Source organism: Platalea leucorodia (genome assembly GCF_965183815.1).
Source record: "Platalea leucorodia genome assembly, chromosome: 1".
In the NCBI taxonomy this organism is placed as follows: Eukaryota; Metazoa; Chordata; class Aves; order Pelecaniformes; family Threskiornithidae; genus Platalea; species Platalea leucorodia.
The window spans coordinates 55,744,225-55,759,702 of record NC_138823.1 but is presented as its reverse complement, the minus strand read 5'-3'; positions in this window follow the sequence as shown (position 1 = coordinate 55,759,702).

Below are 15,478 nucleotides of genomic sequence, written 5' to 3'. Positions count from 1 at the left end.
ATGGTGAGGGTGAAAAGCTATTCCAGGAATACCTTTGGTGTATACCAAGAGGATACATTTTGAAGGAGAGCTCCATTTTACACAGCTGGTTAGTTACATGATATGTATCTATCTGCTCATTTGCAAAATTGGATTTTGTAAGCAAAAACAAATGGAGAAAAATAGCAGGAAAGACAATGAAAAATGGAAACACAATTTCAAGGATGTCAGAGCAGGGGCTCTGGGTAAAGTATGAAAGCAGTCCCAAAGACAAGGCGTATGGGGTCCTGATAACTGTTTCCTAGCAACAGGAATACTATTAAGGGGGATGCTGAAGTCCAGTTTAATACGTTTATCCAATGCTCTGAAGGACAAGTAAGTAACATCAAATTCCTCATTTTATACAGGGCTACTCAGTCAGGTTCTGTAACAGTCTATACAAGAAGAGTTTCTACAGAAATCAGTCCCGCATCTGTACCTATATATATGTCTGTATATATACGTTGGTCCTTTTCCAGCAGAACAGGGAAACAAGGTTATTTATTGGGATACCTGCTTTGGGTTATTTAATTACATACAAGACTGCAAATGAGTTAAGCACAATTACGTGAAAGTAAACTACAATACCTTCTGCTTTTATTTCTAGGATATTTAGACTGCTAAGCTCACAAAAAATCTATTATGGTATTTACAGCTGACTGTCATAAAAGCTAGTTCATGGCACAGCTTTAATATAGTAGAATGCAATTATTTTTAGCTTAGTTGTGAATTTGCTTTAAGTAAACTGCTATGTTATCCCATTTTGTCATACTTCTAGTAATGCTAATCTAGACTAAGCCTTCTCTGTTAGAAGGTTTTTAATGTTAAAGAGAGATCCATACATAGGTACAAAAACTATAGATTGAACACTGTAGACAATGTTGTGTCAGACATTTATTTTAAAGCTCTGAGAAAACTTTCCACAAAATAACCACTCAAAGGAGAGGGTAACACCACAAACTTTTGGAAAGAAATTTGATAACTTGGTTAAAAATATTACATAATTCAGTAAAACTCCTTTGAGTCAAAGCTCAATAGTAATATTCATGCATACATTGAAGTGACTAAGACCAAAGCCAAAATTGAATCAAAATGTTGGAAAGTATGGAAAAAATGATTCAAGAGCCAAGCACTGAAAAAGGTTAGCTGCTGCATGTCATCATGCTTATGTCAGTGCAGTCTTACTCTACTAAGCTTCAAATGTAGATAATTAATCATCACCATAGCCCCAGTAGCCTCCCAAGCCAACCCTCAGAGGTCTGCCATCTGATTTCTGTGGCAGGTGACCTTTGAAATGGATTCTTCACATTTTAGGGGGGGATGGACAAAAATATAATAGCATTTGGTAACATTTTTACTCTATTCTTTTGCTGCTCAGGCTGAGGTTCTGGTTAGTACCTGATACTTGTGGTTTTTCCAGCATTGTTTTGGGGGTCTCATTCTCTTCTTCAGCATTTGGCAGATCCCTGGATCCAAACAACAAATTCTAAGCTCCATTCTTTCCACAGCCCAAAATAAACACGATGCAAATAGGCTCTAATACCCACAGCCATCCCCTGGGAAATTTACAAAGTAACCCTAGCTTAGGGTACAGAACTGGTTTGCTATCTCTCATTTCCCATTTGAAGCATGATGTTTAGTTAGCCAACAGATGCAGGAGACTGGACAGCAGCACTGCTAGGCTCGAACTGGCAAATTTTCAGGGTTCTCTCATTAAAGCAAGACAACAAGCATTTTTGCTGCTTTTCCTCCATTTCCCTGAATGTAAATTATTGGTTGAGTCCACCCCCCCTTTTAAGGCAGGGGTCTCCAGAGAGACTGGAAGACTGATACATCCCTATCCCATCCCATTTGACAGGAGACCTGAGGAGCAGCCTGCAGAAATGCCTGCGGGCAGGCTCTCCAGGTGGGCCTGCTGGGGTAATAAGCTGCCTAATGGCATACTAAGCAGCTGAGCAGCTGGGAGTGCTTGAGCCATCAATTCAGGTGACTCAAACCAAAAGTACCTGCATTTTCACAAGCCATGGAGATCAGTCATGTCACTTTTTGGGTTTGCTCTCAGGAATGGAATGAGACAAAGCTGGCAGCCATAGCGGAAGCATAATTTCCCACCTAATTTGGCAAGCTAGAAATCCTGCAACCATCTTTGCTTCTGAAAATGTCTCCATGCTTTCCCTGTATGCCTCTCTGTGGAAGTCTGACTGGAAGCCAGTTTATATCGCTTAAAGGATGGAACAGGCGCTTACATAAAACAAGGCAGCAGACAGCTGCTTTCAGACTACACCATTTCTAGAAGTGAAAATGTAATTTTAAGAAATTAATTGGTTTATTTTTTATCCTTCTTGAAGAAGTTCCCGGTTTTGCCTGAAAAAAACAAATTTTTTTTAAAGGAAAGTTGAGGTATAGTTAAGACACAGACACAGAATGAAACATTCAAGCAGTGAAATCACTTTGCTACTTTGAACCCAGCTGCAAAATACATTTGTGTACTACTTCTATAACCTTCCCACAATAAACAAAACCCCTACCCAAACACACCTCTGTGTAGAGCTTCAGGCACTTTAGTTTTTAGTGAAATTCTTGGGACACTGCCATGTAGGCTCCACCATCACCCAAAATTAAAGGAAAGCCAATATCTTTCTGTAGTGAAATTCATTTGATACTGGTTCAAGTCTGCAGCTCCTATTGCTGATTCTCACTGCTTTCAGTGTCAAAACCAAGGGCCTGTGCTACCCTTTTTATCTTTACACCTGAGCTCTTGCTCACAAAATTGTAGTGTTAACATGAAGTAAACCAAAGGAAGGAAACAGCTGCTGGAGCCCTGAAGAAATAAACTGCACAAAGCACACACAGGCATTCCCACTTTTGCTGTTCTAGTTAGGAACTGGGGGAGATTGTTATGATCTGTTCCTTCTTGCGGCCCAATCTGTGAAAAATGACAATGCTTTCTACCACCATTAGCTGGCTGTGCTCCTTTTTTGTGGTAGCAGAGGGAAGCAATACTTGGGAGATCTAAAGGTGTCAGGCTTAAGTCCCTGCTGAGTTGGATTCCTCACAAGAACGCAGCAAGGAAATGCCAAAGGAAGGGGTTTCTGTGTTTGACATTTTTACAGGTTGTTACGGAATAGTTTATAAAACATCAAATGATAAATAATCTGTCATTTCCTCTGTTAGCTGCCTAATCCTTGTCTACCTCCTTAAAATGTGAACTACAAAATCTTGGCAGATCTAGCTTGCCTTTTACACGTTCTTGCAGATGATCATAGGTGAGGATCCTTACACATTTGATATGAACATACAATTTAGCTGTCTAAATTTGATCACGTTAAGTCTTGCCTGCCTGGATCTGAGACTGAATGCCAGAGTTTGTTAATTGTAGTGCAATTAGTACTTTAAAGATTTTAAGACTAAACAGTTGTGCATACATTTTGGCATCACATCTTACTGCTCCTGCTGGTTTAGAAGCAAACACTGAAGAAGGCTTCAAACGGATTAGAGACTGTGGAACCCGTTCTTTAGTGTGTGGTTGTTATTAAAAGGTTATTTTGGGGCTCTCTTATGGGGGGTATCTCAGGATTAAGGATTTATGGAGCTAGACCAAGGATTTCTTGGTAGGTACTTAGTAGTTATGTATGTACCATATGTTGCTGTTTTTGAAGTTTCCCTGTATTTAATAGTATTACTTTTTTGGATTTTCCTTGACATTATTTGTAGTTAGGTCAGAGGTCCACAATCCTAAACCTGAAGACACTACAAATATAACAGTGTCTGAATCCTGCACTTTTCAGTAAGCCTGTATGAAGTAATAATCAAATACTGGATGAACTTAACCCATAAACAGACGTGGATTGCAGGAGGCAGATCTGATGATAACATCAAAAGAAGCAAATCATAGCACACCACTTGTCAGAAAGTCCCTGAAAAAATGTTAGGGACTTCATGAAACTCATGGTGATATTCCATTTAGTCGAATCAGCATGGGATCCCATGAAAGAAGTCAGAAGAGAAAAACCTCACCACTCCTCAGGCTGGAATGAAAACAATATTCAACTTAACAATAATAATTTCTACCACAACACTTATCAAAAATCAGTTGGTTAATGATGGTCAGATAGGAACACTTGATATTTGCCTGTCCACCTGCAATGACACAGATAAACACATGCATGCATACCCACAAATGCAGACACGCGTGTTTCATGTGCATTGGACTACATCCCTTTTCGATTGCTAGTTTTCATTTTTCAGTCATATCCTGAGCTTATAAATACTTTACAATTATGTCCCTTGGATGTTTAACACAGTTCTTACAGTAAGGTCTTGATTTCCCCGTGTTAAGTTACATATGCGTTCCTTAAGGTGGTGATAGATTTTTGCCTGCAGGAGTGTTTTTGAACAATGAAAAATGCTCGTTCTGTAGAAAAAATGCTTTGATTAGAATAGGCAGAAGCTTGATTTTCACCTGCTTGCCCCTTAAGTCTGGGTAGAGCAGGTGTGAAACACTCTGTAATTGAGCAAGTGGTTACATCTGCTCTCAGAGTCCCAAATGAAATTATTAAAAAGAATTAAAGAACGAATTAACCAATGAGGACTAGAAATAGGGCAGAGGATTCTGCTTCCATGGAGGCTTGATTTTTTTAATGTTGCTGCTTAGATCAGTTAATGCTCTTCTGTTATTGGCCATGATCCCTGTCCACGAGTCCTTTTCAGACACAAATATTTCATTATTTTGTTTTGGAAGTTCTACTGATTTTTGATAAGCAAATGTCATTACAGATGCTGCTTTTGGCAAACCATGGCAAACCTTCCTATGGAGTTCTTTCAGAGAGTATCACTCTGTCGCCAGTATTAGACCGCAGCAGCTTTGCTGCTGCTGCTGTGACAAATTTTAAATTAAATTTTAAAAAGCACAGGAAGATAATGATTTCCAATAAATACTGTGAAATTCACTTCCTATGGTAGTAAAAGACACACAAGTTACAACACACTAAAATTTATACATTTGCTGCAATTCACCTTTAAGGAACGCAAGAGGAAAGTTAGTGATTTTGAATAGATGATGTGTTTTATTTTATCGTTTGGAAGCATGCCCGTTATTCAGGATCACAGAACTTACGAATTGATGATCCGAAGGGAGGCTCTTTTACTATTGCATCTCCTGCGTTGCCTCTATAAATATCCTTTTTTTATTATTATTCTGCAGTTTTTAAATTTGTTTTATGGTAGTGGTTATTAATGTTCTACCTCTGACTGTTAAGAGAATTCATAGCTCTGTTAGAAGTCTGACGTGTCTGAGAGATTTGCTTGTGTATGTAGTTTTCTTGAAGTAAACCAATCTACTGGACAGGGAATATTCTGCCTTTGATAGCAGGTATATTTCTGATTACAGTTAGTGGGAATATGTGGCTTCAAACAAAACTAGCAGCCCCAAAACTTTAAATTACTGCAAGTGCAGAGTGTGTAAGCTTTTCGTATATGATTACATAGCCTAGACAAAGAACAAAGAAATAGCTACTGCTATTTGTTCTTACCAGAGAGTAAGGATTGGGCATGAAAATCTCATGCATGAAAATCTCATGCTCCCAATTAACTTCTCTGGGAATTTGGAGGATTGTCCAGCCATAGGATAAACAGTGTCTCCAGCTCACCTGAAACTGCAAATAGAGGAGATCAATGTTACTAACCGCATTGACCTTTTTTTTGTTTTTAAAACCTCCATAGTTTCTCTTTCTCTCCTCAAAATGCTATCATGACTATATTGAGGTTCCCCTTTGCCTGCCTTTGGGATATTTCAGAGCCAAGAAGATACTAAAATCTTAGAAGATGTTATTTTGTATTTTACTTGCATCTTTGGGGTGTAGTGAAATGACAAAACACAATGATGAAAAAGAGTCAGCAAAACTATGGCAACGAAGACTTTAATTTCTCCAGCAAGACGTACTAACTTGGAGTCTGCAACTTACTGCAAATCATCTCTAACGCACCAAATAATTCACAGACATTTAGTGAGTAATTGGATAGCTGCTGGTGCAGCAGTTTGACAGTGAGGTCGGTCAGGAGCTGGTTTATCCATGAAGGCTACAGTTAAAAAAAAAAAGCATTTTTTTTTTAAAGAAAAAAGAATAGTCACCCAGGAGGTTAGACAGCTCCTCCCTCCCAGGCCTGACTTTCAGCACAGACTGAGTTTCTGAGTTTATTTAAGGTTATTTCCTCTCTGAGAAATACTCACTGGAGAAAAGGCAGAGGGAGAAAATGTATGCATTGCTTCTTACAGTGTGTTTTCTCATTGTAGGGGTGATGAGGATACCTGGGGGAGCTTTGCACCTGGCAGCTACGTTTATAACACACCTTTCAAAGAGAAAGAAAGACCATCTTTAAAAGCCCTAACATTTAAGATCCTCTCCACACTGGGCTTGTTTTGCTTGTCTTCCAGCCCTTTCTTCTCCACAATGAAGGAATATCTCTTTTGACAGAAAGCCCCCCAGACAAGCAGACATGAGAAGGCTGGTTCTTGTGGAAAAAGCTGACAGTATGGTCTGGACTCTGGCTGTCATGGGAGCTTTGCTATTGACTTTAGCTGGGTCAGGATTTCACCCATTGCTTGTGTCAAGTTTGGCAGGGATTACTGGCATGAAACTGATCCTGAGGGAAGAAACCAGACCGCTTTTCGACAAAAATGCCCAAATGTCCAATGTGTACGAAGAAAACTGGAAGGATCATAAAAAAGACTAATCTTTTAGAGGTGCTTAGCAAGCCTGTTGGTGCTCCCACCGAGGCTATGGGAGTTGGCTTGAGGAGCAAGCACAGTACGCCAACATGAGCACTTCACCTCTGTCCCTTGTCAGGTTTCCTTTACAGCCATCGCAGGGCAGCTATTTCTTTGCTGCACAGTTCCAAATGAAAGAAGCTAGCGTGGCCCAGGAGGGATTTAAGCTGGTCACTGCAAATTGATTCACGCAAATGTCTCTGGTGTGAGGATGTGCTACTTCTTAAGCAGCAAGAGAAGGGGAAATGAAATGAAGAGGTTGTATGGCTGCTCTCAGGAGAATGGCAAGCTAACAAGAGCAGATTGGTGTTAATTTAGCTGAGAAAAGAAGCCTCTCCTCTTATAGTGCTTGAGGATTTGAGATTCCAGCAACAGGTTGGTGAGGTAGGCAGGGGAAGGAGTGGGAGGGAGATCACTCTTTCTTAAGCGATTGCCGAAGTGTGGAAGTAGGTTATGGCAGGTTAGGGAACAGGAAGAAAAATACATAAGTGAAAGGGAAAAACAAAAAAAGGGGAGAGCACAAATCTGGGAGGACAGCAGCTGCTTCAAAAGCATCTCTGTTGGGAGAGTAGAGCAGGAAATTGCTGCTCTGCTCCACAAAATAATAAAAAAATACCCAGAAGAACTACTCCCACTCTGTAACAGGACAGATCCCATATCCTGTCTTTCAACGGGGTAATGTTAATGTGGAAGCACAGTATGGCTTTGGAACAGTGTTTATTCTTATCAGATAAAGTTAGAGCATGGCAGGAGCAAGCTACAATTTTATCTTTATGTCAGCCCAAGAAAGCATGTCCTGTAGCCATAATCCCATGTACAATTTGAGCAGTTAGCACTGCCAATGACAAAACCAGCACCTATTGTGTGTTCCCTAGTTCCCCTATCTAGTTCGGTGCAAAACCACTAAACAGCCCTGCCAACATAGGCTTGAAAGTGTTACAAGTGTAAATGAGTGACTGGGAGAAGGGGCAGAAGGTTAAACCGCTCTTTCAAAGTCTTAGAGTGTGTGTGAAACTATGGCTCAAGAAAGACCCTTTGTAAAGATAAGAGAATATCCACCTAAGAGGTACTTCTTTCTGGACAGCCAGAAATTTCTGATTAAAAGCTGCATTCAAGAGATGCTAAACATAACCTTGAAGAGGAGTACTGCTTCATATCTGATAACATGACATAGCGTGTGGATTTTTTAATACAATATATCATGTACATGACGATAACAAAAATAAAAGCATAGGTAATTTTGAGTCCTTCTGCATCCTAGGGTTATTGTTATTCTGGTTTCTACTGTCAAGATAAAGCAGAAACAAATGGTTACCCAAGTGCTGAGTATCCTTGAGAGAGCTAAAGAACAATTTTCTGAAGATGGAGAGAAGGATAGATTGGCATGAGGTAAAAGAGACACCTGCTTCAGTTCTTTTTGTTGATCCAAAGCTTCTGTTGATTCAAGGGATAAAAGAAGTCCCCTGATGGGATGTGCCAAGAGACACTTTTAATCTCTTTTTGCTGGTGAGCTAGAGATTCTACTGCCAATGCTTGCAGTATGAACTTCAGCCAGTGTTTATTGTGTGAAGCGACAAGATGAAGGGGTAGCCTTCTCTGCACCCCTCAGACTTAAATAGAAACTAGAACCTAAGATGCATACCCTTTAATCTTTTAGGGAAAAGATAGAGAAGAGATATAGGTCCAAATCCATAGGTTGAAATTAATGCCTACATCTTTGAATCTCAGAAGACCCTTATTTTTATTTTCAATGTTTCTGATCTCCTGAAGAATGACTGGTTTATTGCAAATTTAACTCAGTGTGGTGAAAAAGCAGCTTTCAAAATGTCAGCTGATAAAACACTGAGTGAAGCAGAGGCCTGAGGCAGCTTCATCCTATATTCAGGGCAGAATGAGGTCCAAACACCCCATCTGAAAATTTTCATATCAGCTGCCTGGTTATATAAGGGAGATTAATGGCTTCTTATGGCTCTCTTCTGTGGAGGACAGTAGTTGCATTTCCTTCAGTTTCCAAAGAGGTTAACTTGCATGCCTATCTGAAGAGTTAACTGAAGTGCTGTCTGGTAGGAAGCGAAATTCATGACAAAACTAGGTATCTGTTATGCATTCTAATTTACTTTCCCTGATTACAGCAGGAATCAAACAACAACTTCCAAAAAAAAAGGCACAGAACAGTGAGCAAAGAGTCTTTTTGCCCAACCCAAAAGCTCTCTGGGTTTTTTCTCTGAAGCCGCTCTACCTGTCCTTCTATACCTGGTGGTTTCTTCTTTGTTAGTCTGTTGTTTGCTTCCTCCCTTTTTTCCAGCGCCTCTGTCCTTGCAGCAGTTTCTCCTGCAGATACAGAAAATTTCCAGCAGAACAAGAAGGGGTGAGGCAGCTCTTCTCCTGGGTGCCCATGCTCCATCTTTGGGGTGCAGAGGTGAAGCTGCTATGGTATCAACTCCCCCATATGTAAGAGAAATCAGAGCCACTCACTTGTCTTCTTGCAACTATATTGAAGTGGGGAACTGTGATTAGACATCCCCTCAGCTGCTGGTTCAAAGAGGTTTAACCAAGTGTATAATTACACAGCTATTTTACCTTTACCACTCGGGGCTCAAAATGCCAACAATTCCAGAGTGCAACTACTGGCAAAGCCTTATTGCTTTTGACTTTGTCAAACCTCTTGAGTCTTCTGTGGGATGCACTTAACCCCTTTGCATCTGCGAGACTGCCCCAAACACTTTATCCTAGAGAAAAGAAAACAAAGCAGAATAAAACAAAAAGCAGCAACAAGAAAAAAACCAAATACTTCAAGACATTAAAGTCAATACATTCTCTAGTAGCTTTGCCATTAGAAGTGCGTTCCTGGTTGGTCAACTTAGTCACCTCTTGTGAAAGTAGCCTACTGAGAGATTTGGACATATTGTTTCCTCCCCCAAATTTTTTCCTATAAAGCATTTGGCCCATCCATTGTTGTATCAGATTCCAAAGTAGACTTCTCCATGTTATCACTGTAGAAGTGGGTCCTCAAAGTTGATGAAAATTAAGCTCACTAAAATTCCTGTTATCTCAGTATGCTCTGTCTTTACAAGGTACTGTTGGACCAGGGTTCTTTCAATAATGTGGATTTGAATGTCCTGTTTTCTGAGCTGGTTTCCTACATCATGTCTACATTACACCCAGTAGAATTTTCTCTCAGATTTGATAAAGGTTTTGTGACCCCAAAATGTCCAGGAGTTTTACAATCATCTTATAACTTATAACTTAATCTCCCCTGTTTCTCATTTAACTGCTCTCTTGAAGTATCATGTCTCAGCTTATATCCTTCCAACTTTGGATGAATGAACAACACTGAACATCAGAGAGAGGCAAACACTGTAATGCTTTTATGAATATTCATCTGTATTTTGAAAGGAACTCTGCATTTCCTTGGTTTTAATTTTCACGCCATAAATTTTCTGACAAGTAATATCTGTACAGAAATATTTGCCGAAACAGCATATACTATTATAATAGCATCAAGTAATACTAGAATGTTAAAATTCAAATGAATAATTGATACTCACATCAAAAAACAGAATCAAAGAATTATCCAATTGAGGCAAGAAGACATGCCATGTGATCTCTGTGTTAAATTGGATCAGACTGAATTTCTTTTTTGAAAACCTGCAATATGCTGCCTGTGAATGGGCCTAAACTTGAGTTTCACTCACTGTAAATCATTCTGAATGACAAACAGACTTGCAAAAACATGTTTATAGACAATTTTCAAATGGAAAAAGAGGCAAATGCATTAAAAAAAGTATTTACCCTGAAATATTCTCCCAGCTGAGTTCTTAGATAAGTTACTGTCAGGCAATCCAGAATGGTGCTTTCCCTTTGCATTCTCTCTCTCTTAAATGATGCCAATTCGAGGAGCAAAAGACTGCGCTTTGACCCTGACGTGTCAATCTTCTGCTTATCCGTGCAGAAGACTACCTCGGAGTCAATGGGCTCTCCTTATTTAGAGTACTCTTTCACTCCCTGGCCAAAGTGTGGCCATATAGGGAGTTAAGTTATCCACGAGTATTCTTGCTTCATCCGCTGACCTATATTGCTATGACCATTACCCAAGGTGATGCCTTATTGGTATTTCTGCTTCAGTAAATGAGCCTTCCCAGGGCTAAAATACCCTTTATCAAAACATTACAAGGAAGCAGCAGTATGTACTAGAGTGGTCACCAGTAAGAAAAAACTGTCTTTTTCTATGGAAGGTGATTTTATAAAATAATCTCAGTCAGTGGGACAAAAGGACGACCCCCAGATGAGCCAGCACTGCTTCGTTCTTCTCCTGAGAGAGAATGGGAAAGGCCAATACAAAAGGGGAGCAAAGGAAAGGTCCCATACGACATAGCACTCCTGGGGTTTGGCTGGCTGGTTTCTTCAGGCTTCCCTGGTCAGCAGTGCTGCCAAAGCAGGTGTAGCGGATGGGAAGCATAGTGAGGGCAGCAGGAAAGCGGCATCTGAAAGAGGTTAAAATGCCAGCAGGCATGGGAAGAGGCAAGATGACTCACAGGGAAAGATACTACATGTGCAAGGAACCATTCAGAATAAGGGGAAATGCATCCATCTGACAGCAGGGGGTTTAAAGACCTATTTAGATCATGTTTTTTTTTTAAAAAAGCCAACCAAGCAAAAATCCCATGTTGTAGGACAGGAATAATACTTTGGGGGATTGTGGTACACCACCTGGCATGGCTGGATGCAGTGCAAGCCAAGAGCCATCCTGCAGTAGGAGACAGGCTGGCTGATAGGCCTTGAGCTCTGAGAATGGAGGGTGAAACCTGGGACTGTTGGATCAGCTTTCCTATGTTTTTTCCCAACGTGAGCCCTAAGTAGATTAAGGAATCTTGGGATCCTTTGGCTCACCCCATATCCTTTTAGGAGCCATGTGCTGTGCATAAGTGTAGGAATCCCATTATACTCATTGGCTTTTCTTACATTATCTACACCTTACATGTAATATTAGCCTTCTGTTGAAATTCAGATCCAGTGCTCATGTCTCCCTTGCCTTTGTGTCCGCCCATGAGCTGTATGATATCAGAATTGTTCACGAATCAGTGTCATAACACTTACAAAAACTTGTCTTTGATGTCACTTCTCTTGCTTTTTCTGTCTCGTAATATTTGAGCTAAGAGGAGAGCAGACAAATAGCAATACAAACCAAGCCAGCAACAAAATCCTACACTGAAAACATATAGTACCCTATTATTTGGAGAGAGACCTTTCAAACAACAGTCTTTGCTTGCTGCATCTTTACATGTGTAGAATTGTGAACACCCCTGTTGTTCCCAAACGAGGTAATCCAAGAGACTGGTCGCAGTTCGCTGCAGGTTTTTAACACAATCTGCTTGCAAGTATTCAATGCAGAAAGATGTTCTTGGGCAACATATTCTGGGAATTATTTCATCTTCCTACACAAAGGCAAAGCCATTTATCAGCTCAGATCCATTCATTATCCTTTTCTATAAGACAATACCTTTCTACCTATATATTGCCTTCCAAAACCCTGGCCATATTGTATGAAACAATAAACACTGGAGATATCACTGAAAAGCATCTTTCCTGGCTTTGCCAGCAAAGCTTTTCTTCTGGGGAAATGTGTGCAGACAGGATGCTCCTCCTTTTCCTTCCCAGTGACCTCCACGCCAGCAGCTGCCTGAGGACAAGGGGCCTCCCTGAGTATTGTGATTGCTGTTCAGCTGGGCTTTATAGGCCATCATTAGTCCATCTAAGGGCAAATAGGATATTTCATAGGTTTTTACCATCCATGCAAAGTCTGGATTATTTCCTCCTCTGCACATATATTATTGCAGTTATAAAAAAAAAAAACACAGAAAAACAAAACCCCTTCTTGCTAATTTGTTTACTCATTGGCTTTCATGTAATACAGGAACTGGCAATGCGGTCCCCAAGCTAGCTCTTCCAGTATCAGCACATCAGTATTCAGGAGTCCAACTGCTGCTGTTTGCAAATCTGTGTAGATGAATGCAGTCCAAAACATACAAGTTGGGCCGAAACATCAAACTCTATTTACTGTAGAATTAAAGGTAAGTCTTCAACAAACAAAAAATGAAAAATGTGGATCTGCAAATATGAGCAAATATAAAATTCTGATTTTAATATGCTGGGAAAAAGGATTTTCGTACCATTTCCATCTCTGGTATTCCCCTGTTTTACATACATTTCCTCTCCACAAATGTGTCTGGACTTTAAAAAGTAGATTTTGGAGGCTAGGTCCTAAGTTGCAGCATGAACAGTTGCTCACTTGAGTCATTATCTATAAAAGTTGTGGCCAAAATTCAACAGTGTTGACGCAGAAGATTAAGTAACTTAAGCGAAGACTCCTACCCCTGCCTGGCAAGGCACCTTAGCACATACTAGCCTTCATGCATATGGGTACACACACCAGTGCCCAAAAGGGTACTTATGATTGTGCTGTGAAGAATGGTCTGCAATGGCTTGTGACATGAAGGCCTTCAATAAAGCATTAATTTTGCGGACTTGCTGAGTATACCTCTGTCAGATTTATATTTCCTTTTTTTACACATAGTAAGCTTTCTTCACTGTGGGTGTATTTGGCTATATAGGTTGATTTTGAATGCTCTTCTAATTGAACCCAGTGTAATATACTGGTGCACAAATGACAGAGGAAGGCCATCAGTGGTATTTGTTTGTGCTAAAGCACTCCCTTGATCTGGATAGAGGGATTTTGAAAAGAGATGTTGTGTACTAGCATTAAAAATATCTCAACACCTGGAAGATTTGGAGGCCAGCCCAGGGTAAGAGTGGGACCTCTAGGCACTTGAACTTCACACTGATGGAACTTGAGGAGCATCTTGACAGTGATAGAAATGAACCCTAGACTGAAAGCTGAAGTGGAGAGGAGCAGTTAAATTAATGCAGCGGCTATCCAAAGTACAGAGCATTGCTGGAGCCAACTGCATCACAACTCAGATTGCTTGTGAAGGCAACGCCAGCCTCTGACAGGGAAACCACCAGCAGTGCCACTTCCATTCTGGCAGACAGATGCTTGGGGAAGAAACACACATCCATGGAAACATGCATCCATTGAAATATTCTCTGTGTTTGAAAGCTGACCTCCCCAAAATGCACTTCATTGGGCACAGTGCTATCTGAAGCGTGCAAAAGTTCGTGCGCAAGGAATGAACAAAAGCATAAACTGGTAAATGGAGTCCCAGGAGGAGCTGTATGCCCACATAGTTTCATATTAAGCAGGGGAAAAGAAAGAGTAAATATTGTAAATGTCAATGTAGGATTTTGATGATAATAAGAGTCTTTCTGTAGGTAGCCACTGCATTGCTTGAGCACAGGAAATGACATCAGTCTGATCCCTGATTGACAGGAAGCCTGGATCTGACCTGACCAGCCTCCTAGATGCCTGTAACGCTCTAGGCATCAGCCTACCAAGCTGGTTCTGCCCTAGATACCACACTGCAGCTGCCAGCCTGCTCCTCTGGGATGTGGGGTGCACCTGGATCATTGCCTTTTGGCGCTCTGCTAATGAATTGCTTCTTGCCTTGGCTAGAAGTAAACAGTTCAGTTGCCCAAGAGCAATTCACAAGTGTAACGACATTTGTTAGTGTGTGTCAGTCATTAACTGGGGTTTGCATGTTTTGCCTGGTGTCCACAGTCAAAGCACACACATGCATACACTCAAATCAATGTGAGCCCGTTTGAGCTTTCTTCTTCCAGTGACTAAAAAGAGCAAAGGAAGTAATTTCTCCTCAGGTAACCCCAATTTGCCTGGCTGTATGCAACCTTTTGAGGGTACCAGATCTATTAGAGGGCAGGTGGGGGGACCCTCTTTCTACTGCTGCTCAGAGGAGTGACTCTGGTCTAAATCTTTCTCTGCAAAAGTGATGCATCTCATCCATCTTTGTTCCTTTGTGGCACAAACATAGAGAAAGGGTAGAGGAGATTGGCCAGGCATGTGTCCGACTCATTTGTGAAGGTGATAAAATTGAGAAACGGTCAGCGTATCTAGTAAACTACTAATGAAGTATGACTGCAAATAACCCTGTATGAGCCACAGGCTCAGCCTAGGTTGTTATGAAATTTTAGCATCCAGTCAGGAAAAGTGGATGGATGCCTGGCTTTCTATAGATAGTAACTGCTACTTTGGGTGCCTTTGGCTATAGTCTGGCCTGATGTTATGAAATCTAACTTTACAGATTCAGATGTATTTTGCATTTGCCTGGGTCAAGTCTGAATTTAATCTGCAATGAATAAAAAAAAAAAAAAAAAAGAAGCAGAAGCAGGATGATTATTTAGGAAACTGAAAATGCCAAGGGAGCTCTTGGACGCTATCCTTCTCTTCCCCATCTTACTGCATGGAAATAACAGCTTTCCTTACAATTTCTGACAGAAAGTATTTGGAGCACTCATTTTGACTTCCCGATTTGAGTGTGTGCTTGACTCTGTGCAAGTGGCTACAGTTACCAAAAGTGCTGAAACATAATGCTGTGCCTCAACATGAATATTCAAGTTCTTTCAGGAGGACACCGCTAAGTTCATTACAATTGCTAATTATAAAAGTGGTAGCCAAAACTCCTGCTTCCTTCTATTATTCTTACATCCTGCAGATGTCCCGATTTAGCCAGTTAATCATCAGATTCTCTTGGGAATCATCTGGTCGTTCAGTTTTGTGTT